Raw genomic sequence first — 12,861 nt, forward strand, 5'->3', positions numbered from 1 at the left:
GATGTAAATATTGATGGTGAGGCCAGGATTTGTTGTCCATCCTAGTTTTCATTGAACTGAACAGCTGCTCAGCCGTTTGATTAAGAGTCAACCATTTTTCTGGGGGTCTGGAGTCATATTTGTACCAGATCAGTCAATGATGGCAGAAAAGGAAGGGAAAAAAAAGTGAATCAGATGGGATCTTACAACAATCAAAGTCAGTCATCAACAGACTTTAGATTACAGACTTGTACACTGAATTTAGACTCCACCAATTTCCATGGTCCAATTTTAACCACAATGGTTTGAGCCTGCACCTCTGGATTACTCGTCTAATGACATTACTCCTACGTCACCATTGCCCACTAAAGTTTAACTAATGATCCAAACTAAGAAATTTACAAAGAATGTGAAGCACAGAAAGAGGCTACTCAATCGATTAGATTATGTTCCTTGAAGAAGGGTGGTAAGGACAAGCCAGAGAACTATAGACCAGTGAGCCTGACCTCGGTGGTGGGCAAGTTGTTGGAGGGAATCCTGAGGGACAGGGTGTACATGTATTTGGAAAGACAAGGACTGATTAGGGATAGTCAACATGGCTTTATGCGTGGGAAATCATGTCACACAAACTTGATTGAGTTTTTTGAAGAAGTAACAAAGATGATTGATGAGGGCAGAGTGGCGAACATGATTTTCAGTAAGGCGTTTGACAAGGTTGCCTGTGAGAGACTGGTCAGCAAGGTTAGATCTCATGGAATACAGGGAGAACTAGAAGACAGAGGGTGGTGGTGGAGGGTTATTTTTCAGACTGGAGGCCTGTGACCAGTGGAGCGCCACAAGGATCGGTGCTGGGTCCTCTACTTTTGATCATTTAAATAAATGCTTTGGATGTGTGCATAAGAGGTACAGTTAGTAAGTTTGCAGATGACACCAAAATTGGAGGTGTAGTGGACAGCATAGGAGGTTACCTCAGATTACAATGGGATCTTGATCAGATGGGCCAATGGGCTAAGAAGTGGCAGATGGAGTTTAATTTGGATAAATGTGAGGTGCTGCATTTTGGGAAAGCAAACCTGAGCAGGACTTATACACTTAATGGTAAGGTCCTAGGGAGTGTTGCTGAACAAAGAGACATTGGAGTGCAGGTTCATAGCTCCTTGAAAGTGGAATTACAGATAGATAGGAAAGTGAAGGTGGCGTTTGGTATGCTTTCCTTTCTTGGCTACACTGGACATTAATTAGGCCATTTTTGGAATATTGCATGCAATTCTGGTCTTCCTATCAGAAGGATGTTCAGAAACTTGAAAGGCTTCAGGAAAGGTTTACAAGGATGTTGCTAGGGTTGGAGGATTTGAGCTATAGGGAGAGGTTGAATAGGCTGGGGCTCTTTTCCCTACAGCGTTGGAGGTTGAGGGGTGACCTTATAGGGATTTATAAAATCATGAGGGACATGGATAGGATAAATAGACAAAGTCTCCTCCCTGGGGTGGGGCAGTCCAGAACTAGAGGGCATTGGTTTAGGGTGAGGAAAAAGATGTAAAAGAGACCTAAAGGGCAACATTTTCACACAGAGTGTGGTATGTGGATGGAATGAGCTGCCAGAGGAAGTGGTGGAGGCTAATACAATTGCAACATTTAAAAGGCATCTGGATAAGTATATGAATATGAAGGGATTCGAGGGATATGGCTGGGTGCTGGCAGGTGGAACTAGATTAGGTTGGGATATCTGGTCGGCATAGACAGGTTGGACTAAACCGTCTGTTTCCGTGCTGTACATCTCTATGACTATGACTCTATATGTGTCCTTCCACTCATTCTCATCCAATCTTACTTACATAACCTGAACATCCATTTTTCTCTGATGTGCAGATTTTCCTTCCCCTTGGCTACATTTATGCAATTCACCTCAACCATTCCTTGTGGTACCAGGTTTCACGTTCTAACCACTCTCTGGGTGTAGAACTTAACTCAACAAATCTGTTAATTTGTAGGCTGGCACCAGAGAGGGAACATGAAAGCTGCAGGGAAACAGATTAACTAATGATCTTCAGGGAAAATGCCTTCTGTCGCCATCCAGTCTGCCCTATATGTGACTCCAGACCCATAATGTGTGGCTGACTCTTCAAGCCCTGAGGGAAAGTAAAGCAATGGGTAACGAATGCTGACTCATCGGCTCATGCCCCACGAGCAAACAAAAATGCAAATCAATACCTTTCTCATAGTCATCATAGAGTTTGTGACAATGAAGTAAGACTTGATTGAGTAACCTGTGATGCGTTATTAACTTGTGCCTCAGGCATTCTTCATGTTAATCTTAACAAATTTGGATTTCACTTTTTTCCAAAAGCTTCTTCATAATTTCAAACGTTCAGTTAAACACACGTCTTGTTTCTCTGTACTGCCTATCGGGGTGACAGAAATGCTGAAGTCAGCAGTGGGAGGAGACTTATCCTAACATAGCTCTGTCAGGTAATAAATAGAGATTATACCTGGGATATTGCTCAGAGTCTCATCTTGGCATGTAAATCATCAATGGTGTATAATTTGATTAAGGCTTGTAATATCAAAAGCACTGAGTAGACTAAGTGCAGTGAGCTGTTAGACAGACAAGGGTAAATCATAAAATGAAAAAGGAAAATGCTGGAAATATGCCAGCAGGATTAACAGTTACTGTCAAGCGAGGAACAGAATTAACATTTCAGAAAACGTTTTTAAAAAGGATGAAATATACATTGTTTCGCACTCCACAGATGCTGCCTGACTTGCTGAGCATTTTACAGGACTTTCTGTTCTTTGTTTCAGATTTCCACCATCCTCAGTAATTTGATTTTGGACCAGAGTAGGTCTTAAGTGTGTGGCAGTGTAATATGGTTACCAAGGAAGCAGCCCATTTTGTGCTCCCTCTGCTTTTTATTGACTTTGATTTTACTAAGTAATAATAACAAGCATCAAGAATAAATGATTGATAAAAGATGGTGCCATTATATACAGAGTTCATTAGCCTGAAAGTCCATTTGGCTCCAGCAAAGACCACTAGAATTCCCTCAGAAAATGACAGATACCTACTTATATTAAACATATGTCACATCTGTGAAGGGCATTGGTCTTAAGTGCTTTGCCCCTTCAAAGTTCTCACTATCCTGACTAATTTGGGATCTGATATTTCCTTGGAGCCTAGTAAACCAAGTGTGCTATGGTATATCCACTTCGACAAAATGGATTTCAACGGCAGGCAGGGAAGTGCCCTGCACAACCAATATCAACCTCACTACTCCAAACTATCAATCACAACTTTGAGAATTTTTAACTGACCTTCCACAAGCACCCCTCCTCCAGCCTACCCCAGTTTTTAGGGGGTGAAAGTGCCGTATTTCCATGATCACTTGTGTGAGAAACTGCTTTCTAACAACATCTTTGAATGACCTCTTTTTAGCTTAAATGCTATGCCCTTTGTTCTGAAACCCATCCTTTTTAAGATTTCAATCATCTTTAACATTTCAATGAGATCACTTTCAAGTATTCAATATGAAAAGGAATACAGACCTATAATGTCAAACTTATTCCTATAAGTTCTGATTTAGAGGTGCCAGTGTTCACTCTTTTAGACCTAATTCAAGAGACTGTTCATTACACATCCTCCAAAGACAATTAATCTGCTCTCGAGTTGTGAGGCTGAAAATGAATGTGGTACTTCTGAGAGGATCTATCCAGAGTTTTATTTATCAATTTACTCTCCAACAAACCCTGAAGACAGACTAATGCACAGCAAGGCAATATGTGGGAATTTCAGACTTGTTTTCACGATAGTCCTGTATTCCTATACTTGAGTACATGTTACAATAAAACCTAATTCTACTTCAGAATGCCTGCATGTTCAGTGCAGTGGGTGTGCCAGCCACGTTGATCCGAGTGGTTCATGTCACTTTTTAGTTCAGTTGTCCTCCGAATGCTGTGAGCATGATTGTGAGAGGGCAAAAAATCCACGGTGCCCTGGCTGGCAGGTCAGGCTGGGAATGGGAAACAGAGATAAGGAACTGATGGCAGAGGGGTTCACATACGAGATAATCATGGGCTGTGGCATTGATATGGAGCCAAAGGAGCACTGCTGCACCTTGGTGATTTAATTGGCTGTTGCTGCCAATAAGATATGAAATAATGCTGAGACACTTGACAAAGCTTTCAAGGCATCTCTTGCCAAAATACTGGCATCTTTGCAATTGTTCTGAGAAGTGGGTGATGAAAAGCTTGGACGACATGGCTCCTTTCCCAGCAATAGTCAAGTTCTGTGCTACCTACAGACTGCTTAACATATAAAGTGGGCGGCACAGTGGCACAGTGGTTAGCACTGCTGCCTCACAGCGCCAGAGACCCGGGTTCAATTCCCGCCTCAGGCGACTCTCTGTGCGGAGTTTGCACATTCTCCCCGTGTCTGTGTGGGTTTCCTCCGGGTGCTCCGGTTTCCTCCCACAGTCCAAAGATGTGCAGGTCAGGTGAATTGGCCATGCTAAATTGCCCGTAGTGTTAGGTAAGGGGTAGATGTAGATGTAGGGGTATGGGTGGGTTACGCTTCGGCGGGGCGGTGTGGACTTGTTGGGCCGAAGGGCCTGTTTCCACACTGTAAGTAATCTAATCTAATAAAGGGCTGAAACATCTACTTATCATTCTTTCTCTCCTTTCTACTCTTAAAATGCTCAACAGAGAGAATTGTTAAAGGTAAAAGAAAGACCATGTATTTAGGTAGCATTCTTTACAACCTCAGGATGTGATGAGGTGTTATAGAAGTAATGAAGTAGTATTTGAAATGTAGCCACCATTATAATGTAGGAAATATCATACCATGTTACCAAATTGCATAGCATCTACTTCCTTCTGGCAAACATTGCTTGGAATTACAGTGAAGTTAATATTCGGGGTACATCGTTATGCACTGCATTAAATTATACCAAACTAAGCTAGTACATGCATTTTCATAGTGGGGAATGTAGAAAATGCTCACCTCAGTTAGTTATCAATAAAAGTTTTAACTGCAATTTGCATTAAAAATAAAATTGGCAACAACATCTGATGGCGATGTGAAATACTCATGCGTTATGTAATAAGGGAAAGAAGTGAAATGCTTCCAGTGATAACTGGTACTGAAGAGGTTTTAGACAATGACTCCTTCCTGTTATCATATCCTGCTACCAATTATTAGAGTAAACTGTAGTAGCATGTTCCTTGGTCTCTGCAACTCAACTCAGGAAACCATGATGTGGGTGTTACATTGACAGCTCAGGGCAGGCTCATTCTGTACATGTCATGCCACCTAGTTTGAAGATACATTTGGAGAGAGATGAAACACTAAAAAGGTGGGGATGGGGGGGAGGGGGAAAGAGGTGGTGGTTAATTATTCACCCTTTCAAAATTCTTTAAATGATCCTTACTAAAAGGAAGTCGGAAGCCACGAGGATTAAGACAATAGACAATAGGTGTAGGAGTAGGCCATTCTGCCCTTCGAGCCTGCACCACCATTCATTATGATCATGGCTGATCATCCTTAATCAGTATCCTGTTCCTGCCTTATCTACATAACCCTTGATTCCACGATCCTTGAGAGCTCTATCCAACTCTTTCTTAAATGAATCCAGAGACTGGGCCTCCACTGCCCTCTGGGGCAGAGCATTCCACACACCCACCACTCTCTGGGTGAAGAAGTTTCTCCTCATCTCTGTTCTAAATGGTCTACCCCATATTTTTAAGCTGTGTCCTCTGGTTTGACACTCACCTATCAGCGGAAATATGTTTCCTGCCTCCAGAGTGTCCAATCCTTTAATAATTTTATATGTCTCAATCAGATCCCCTCTCAATCTTCTAAACGCAAGGGTATACAAGCCCAGTCGCTCCGGTCTTTCAGCGTAAGGTAGTCCCACCATTCCAAGAATTGACCTCGTGAACATACGCTGCACTCCCTCAATAGCCAGATTAAGTAAAATTTAATTTGAATTCTTCAATCCAGGTCCTTCAATGATCAAAAAAATACAATCACATCTACAACGTCACTCCAAAAGAAAATCAATTATTTTCAAATGCAGCGAGCTACCATTTAGGTAAGCAAGAACCATTTTGCATAAAACGAGATTCTACTAACAGCAATATCTTAAATTACTTGTTAGTCAGTTTTCATAATATGAGTTGCAAACGGGATTTCTTCCTTAAATATTGCCATGTGTTCAAAACAGGCAAATTGCTGGTCAGTCAACGATGTCACGTGAAGAATGACAGCTTGCAAAATGCAAATTTCAGTGCTGTACAAACATGTCGGCCTACAAAATTTACGTAAGTCCTGCAGTACAGCTCGAACTCCCAGTCTTAGGCCTGCATTGGGAACTAAATCATAACACTTTGTGGTGAGCTGCAGATTTCAAGATATATCTTGTCAACCTTTTTCAACTCCACCTGACATTTCCTTCCACCTCTTTTGTGTTCCAAGTTGAGTTTGTGCTTGAAATTGTATACAGATTATTGATATGGTAGTACAACACAATGATATTTACATTTAATATAACATTAGGACTGAATGAGAGCATTAGGACTCAATGCAGCAAAATGGGAACAGAAGTACACTAACTGCCTTTGATCCTGCTCCAGCATGCAATAAGATCATGGATAATGTTCTTTCTCAACTCCACCTTTATGTCTTACCCCATATTTGTTGACTCCCTCATTATCCAAACTTCTATCAACTATGCTTTGAATATACTCAATGTCACAGCCACCACAGTTCTCTCAGGCAGGGAATTCCAAAGATTCACAATTTTGAAGAAGGGTCATGGGATTTGAAAAATGAACTCTTGTGACAATGTTGCTCCTTTAACAAGGTTGGGTTGACATTACATTTTTGAAAAGGGGTTATAAAAGGCAGAGGTTCTGATTTGTCTGGGAAGCCCACTTAGTTTATGGCTAACAAATGCTGCCTAAGGCAACAATGAGGGAAAAGGACTTTTACGGTTTTTTTTAAACACTTGTACAATGAAAGGGGAATGGCCAGTTCTCCCAGTTCAGGGATTTTTCTAGTTTGGTTTAGTTTTAGCTGGGGACCCTGAGAAACTGCTGCCGTGGAAAGAGGTCCCATGCTTTTGCAATTGATCCTTAGCTGATCCTCTCTCTCTCTATCTCTCTCTCTCTTTCTCTGACATCTCTCCTGTAAGAATCTATGTTCGAATTTACACTTTTTTTTGTCAAGGGGTGTGTTTATGAGAGTGTTGCAGGAAATTGGAAGTGCTCCTTTGTTAAGTTGGAGGGGATATCATGTTGGTTCAATTTTCAAATCATTGTTATTCTAAATTCTGTTTTCTTTTGCTTGTATTTCATTCGGTGGTGTGTAAATAAATTGTTTTACTTGAAGCCAAGTGGTTTGACCAGCTTGCAGTGACCAGTGGGGTACCGCAGGGATCAGTGCTGGGACTGCAACTTTTAAAAGAAAAAAGAAAAAAAAAAGTGGTTAGCACTGCTGCCTCACAGCGCCAGAGACCCAGGTTCAATTCTCGCCTCAGGCAACTGACTGTGTGGAGTTTGCACGTTCTCCCCGTGTCTGCGTGGGTTTCCTCCGGGTGCTCTGGTTTCCTCCCACAGTCCAAAGATGTGCAGGTCAGGTGAATTGGCCATGCTAAATTGCCCGTAGTGTTAGGTAAGGGGTAAATGTAGATGTAGGGGTATGGGTGGGTTACGCTTCGGCGGGGCGGTGTGGACTTGTTGGGCCGAAGGGCCTGTTTCCACACTGTAAGTAATCTAATCTAATCTAATCACTCCTGCGATATCCATCTGACATCTACGTAAAGCAACTAGAAACGTTAAGGTATAGGCTACCTTCTTAAAATGTCTTGAGGGGGTCTGGCCTGGTCCATAACTCTCGGCTTTCCATCCACAGATGCTGCCAGACCTGCTGATGTTTTTCAACAATTTCTGCTTTTGTTTGATTTACACCATCTGCGGTTCATTGTTTTATCCCAAGATTCACAATTGTTTAAACAGAGACATTTGTCCTTGTCTCATTCCTAAGGATCACTGTCATTATTCTGAAAGCCCCCCCCACCCCCAATCATTTCTAGATTCCCTATGCTCCTAACATCTATCTGCCATGCTCCTGAAGAATTTTACGTTTCAGTGGCCTCCTCTCATTCCTCTAAACTTGAAAGAATGCAGGCTTAGCATACTCCATGTCTCTTTTTCTGATAATTACTTGTATTCCAGGAATCCATCCAACTTACATAGCACTCTCTGAGATAAGTATATCTTTAGGTAAGAAGACAAAAATTGAACACAATACTCCAGGTGTGGTCTCACTAGACCTTATATAATTGTAGTAAGGCTTCTTTACTTTTATACTTTAATCCCTTTGTAATAAAAACCAACATATGATTCATTTTCCTAACTGCTTGTTTACTTTCATACTAATGGCTCATATGCAAGCATACCCAGGATCCTCTCATCATTTAAAAATATTCAATGTGTTTCTATTTTTCCTACCAAAGTGAGTAACATCACACCTTTGTATATTATACTCCATCTTCCGTGTTCTTCCTCAAAATTTAACCTGCCTAAAGCCTTTGTAACCTCCTTGCATCCTCCTCATAGCTTATGTTTCCACCTAACTTTGTATCATAAACAAATTTGGCTATGTTAACATCAGTGACAATGGCAACTAAGTCATTCATGTGGATTTCAAATATCTCAGACGCAAATCCCCATGAGTTACAGTCTGTCAACTATTTCTGCATGCTCATAGCTATCCATATGAAAGATTTAAAAGATATAAGTGTGCTCCTTTGGGTTTCTTTGTTCTACACCTTCAGGATAATCTGTAATCTTTAACAGTACTAACATTAATCTGATTTCTCTATAAATATTAGGCTCTTCAGGAGACACCACCTGACTGTGGTTAAACTGTCATAAGATGGAAAGACACAAGTCTTCAACCTGCTGTAGATCAAAACACAAAACAAAAGACAATTGCAAGATTGTTGAATAGTACCAGATACCTTTTGGGAGAAGCTAGCTAAGTACAGGATGGATAATGGAATAGTAGGCTCTGTAGATATGGTTAGCTGAATTAGATGGGTGGAGGCACACGTTGAGTATAAACACTGACAGACTAATTGGGTCACATGACCTGTTCTGTGATATAAATTCCATGTAATTCTATGTAACAATTATTGCATGGATTCCTTGCTGTCTGGCTATAACTTTGCCCGTGACATTGTATACGAGTCTCATATTGAACAGTTGGTTTCAAGTTATGAAAGTGTTGAAAATGCAAATTAAAAATCTGCATTTAATTTTTCATTTCTTATCTTATCTAATTGAACCTCCTATTGATATGATTTCAAAGCTACACAATTGTTCTTAGCTACATTGGGGGAGGTGCGGTGACAACTGGCCATAGACCCCAGGTCAGGAAGGGTAAATATCAACTGGGACTTTTATTGTTGGTCATTGTCTACTGCTCACTGCTGAATGTCAGATGAGCACAGAATCAGGAATGGCTATGATTCCACCATCCCCCCATTTAACAAATGTTAATAGATTCAAATCAGACAACTGATTCCACTCTGACAATTTGCATGGAATACAATCCCTTCTCATCTCTTAAAATTAGTAACTGTGTTCAGATGCTTTTGGAACCTTATCGCTAAAATCCTCCAGTTATTCATCTTATTCAAGATTCTCTGTAAAATCTACCATTCTGATGATGTTTTTGGATACTATATCTAATATCTGCTTCCTTGGCATTGTCATCTGCCTTATATATGCTTCTATGAAGTCTCTTTGGCACATCTCCACATTAAATCTGCCTTATAAATTGCTGAGCACCTAACCTCTTTATAAGGGTGCAATTTTAATAACGTATTCATTTAAAACAATTTAATACCTCTATTATATCCTAAAGTCCTTTAAAAAAATAAGGATTGAATTAATTTCAAACAAACATGTTAAGCATTGCATGTTGGTAAAATCTCCGTTCATTAGCATACTATAATTTGACCAAAACTGATAATCTAAAAATAAAAAAAAGTAACCGGATGTTGAGTACACACCACTGTGATCTATGCTGAATGAAGTAACTTGTTTAGGATGCCAATGAGTGACATATCATTTTCCTGGAAGCCTATCAAGGAATGATCAAATCCAGCATCTATCAATCTTTTCAAACCAAACCTCAACACTGAATTTTTATTAGAGTCACTGCCTCAAGTTTGCACCCGCTGCCAAGAGAACTCAGTGAATGCACCCCTTCAAAGGCTCTAAAGACACAGGCGTCGTAATACTGCAGCATTTCACATTGTAAAGATTTATTAGGTATGTATTAGTTAAATATTAGGGAATCATCAAAAATTCTTCAAGATGTAATTCCACATTTAAGGCTTCTGCAATCCCAAGAAGTATATCAGGATTACCTCCGTAAGTAACTTGCTCAGCCACTGCTCTGGGCTGCAAGTGTCTCATAATTCTACTTAAAAATAATTCGTAATGTATTATCTGTCTACAATCAGAGTTCATAGTAGTGACTGAAATGTTTAGAACTAGATTCTGCAGTTAAGTCACTGATTTCTTCAGCGTTCCCCAGGAACATTATGTCTAATTCTAGGCTGCAGCAAAATGGTGACATTGTGCTAAATATTACAATGGAACTGGCATTTACTGTTATGTCCCATTGTTTCATGGTCTGCAACACACTAAGTGCCAAAATAATCGGCAAATTCTTGATTAATTTACCCAAATATGTCATTTTTATATTCACTCGTGGGATGTTGGCATCACTGGCTGGGCCAGGATTAATTGGCTATCTATAGTTGCCCTTGAGAAGATGGTGGTGAGCTGCCTTCTTAAACTGCTGCAGTCTATTTAGTGTAGGCACATCCACAATGCCATTAGGGAGGGAGTTGTAGATGCCAGGCAAGCAAGCTCCTTGATTAAGGATCAGGATTCCTTCACCATTTGTTCAGGCCACTTTTGGAATACTGTGCACATTCCTGTTTTCTCTGCTGTAGGAAAGATGTTGTGAAACTTGAAAGGGTTCAGAAAAGATTTACAAGGATGTTGCCAGGGCTGGAGGGTTTGAGCTATAGGGAGAGGCTGAATAGACTGGGGCTGTTTTCCCTACAGCACCAGAGACATTATGGAGTTGCAGCTGTGTTAGCTATAGGCAATTGATTATAAACTGGCTTATAGAAATTTATAAAATCATGAGGAACATGGATAAGGTAAATAGACAAAGTATTTTCCCAGGGTGGGAGAGTCCAAAACTGGAGGGCATAGGTTTAAGGTGTAACAGAAAAGATTTAAAAGGGATCTAACGGGCAAACTTTTCACACGGAGAGTGGTGCGTCTGTGGAATGACCCGCCAGAGGAAGTGGTGGAAGTGAGTTCAATTACAGCATTTAAAAGGCTTCTGGGTGGGTATATGAATAGGAAGGGTTTAAAGGGACATGGGCCAAATGCTGGCAAATGGGACTAGATTAGGTTGGGATATCTGGTCAGCATGGACAAGTTGGATCGAAGGGTCTGTTTCCATGCTCTACGTGACTCTATTTCTATGGTTACATTAGATTAGATTAGATTATTTACAGTGTGGAAACAGGCCCTTCGGCACAACAAGTCCACACCGACCATCCGAAGAGTAACCCACCCAGATCTATTCCTCTACATTTACCCCTTCAGCTAACACAACAGGCAATTTAGCTTGTCCAATTCACCTAACCTGCACATCTTTGGACTGTGGGAGGAAACCAGAGTAGCCAGAGGAAATCCACACAGACACAGGGAGAATGTGCAAACTCCACACAGACAGTTGCTCAAGGTGGGAACTGAACCCAGGTCTCTGGCACTGTGAGGCAGCAGTGCTAACCACTGTGCCACCGTACCACCAAGAAACAAATCCCTCTGGACATACTACAACTTTATGATGTTGAAATTTGTTGGCGCTTAGGGACAAGTATGCTTATTTGTAATTTCCAGGGCTCTAGACATAGATTTATAGAAACCATAGTGCTGAGTAGCTGTCGCCAGAATGTCCTTTGACTCCTCCCTTAAGAGTGATAATTAGATTAAAAAGAGTAATCCTCTTTAATTATAGTATTTCTAACTTCTACTGAGAATGATGAAATATAAATTTTAATGTGCCTATTGAGATAGATCCAGATACTGGTATTGATTCTAAGATAATCTGCTAAACTAGCAGCAAAACACTTTTTGACTTCCACAAGTAATTCTACGCATTGCTGCTCTGCCGATCTACAGCTTTGAGAGTGTGAAGCCAGGAGTTTGAGACCTGAATTTGGTGTGCTGCAGATGAGGTCTGTAAATTGTCAGGTTTATGTGGCTAAATACCACCATCGCATACATGAGATGGTTTGAAGCTTCCCCAAGAGTATGGAGACACGGTCCAGTATTTGGATTGAGACATTATAGAGTTGCAGCTGTGTTAGCTATAGGCAATTGATTATAAACTGGATTTTGAGCTGACAACATCCACTGCATCTATCTGAACAAACTGCATCTGGCTAAGCCTGACACCTCTTTGTTTTAAAATCAAATGAAATACTTCCTTTTGATCAAGAAGAGCTGGAAAACTTCGATTTCTTTAGATGGTGGTCAACATTTTAAAAGACCAATGTTCACATTGAGCTAAAGGAAATTTCAAATAGATTAATACAGTTCTCCTTTTCATGATTAATAATAGTAAAACTTTCAGGACCACGAATGTCGTATCTGGCCCAGATGTTAGTTTTGTTACCATATGGAAAAAGATAACTATTTTGTCTGACCTGTCAATGTGACTCCATTTTCATGTGCATCTCCTTTTCTGTTAAGGAAATGTAGGTCGCTGTTGCTTTATTTATCATA

This window comes from Chiloscyllium punctatum, chromosome 10 (genome assembly GCF_047496795.1).
Source record: "Chiloscyllium punctatum isolate Juve2018m chromosome 10, sChiPun1.3, whole genome shotgun sequence".
In the NCBI taxonomy this organism is placed as follows: Eukaryota; Metazoa; Chordata; class Chondrichthyes; order Orectolobiformes; family Hemiscylliidae; genus Chiloscyllium; species Chiloscyllium punctatum.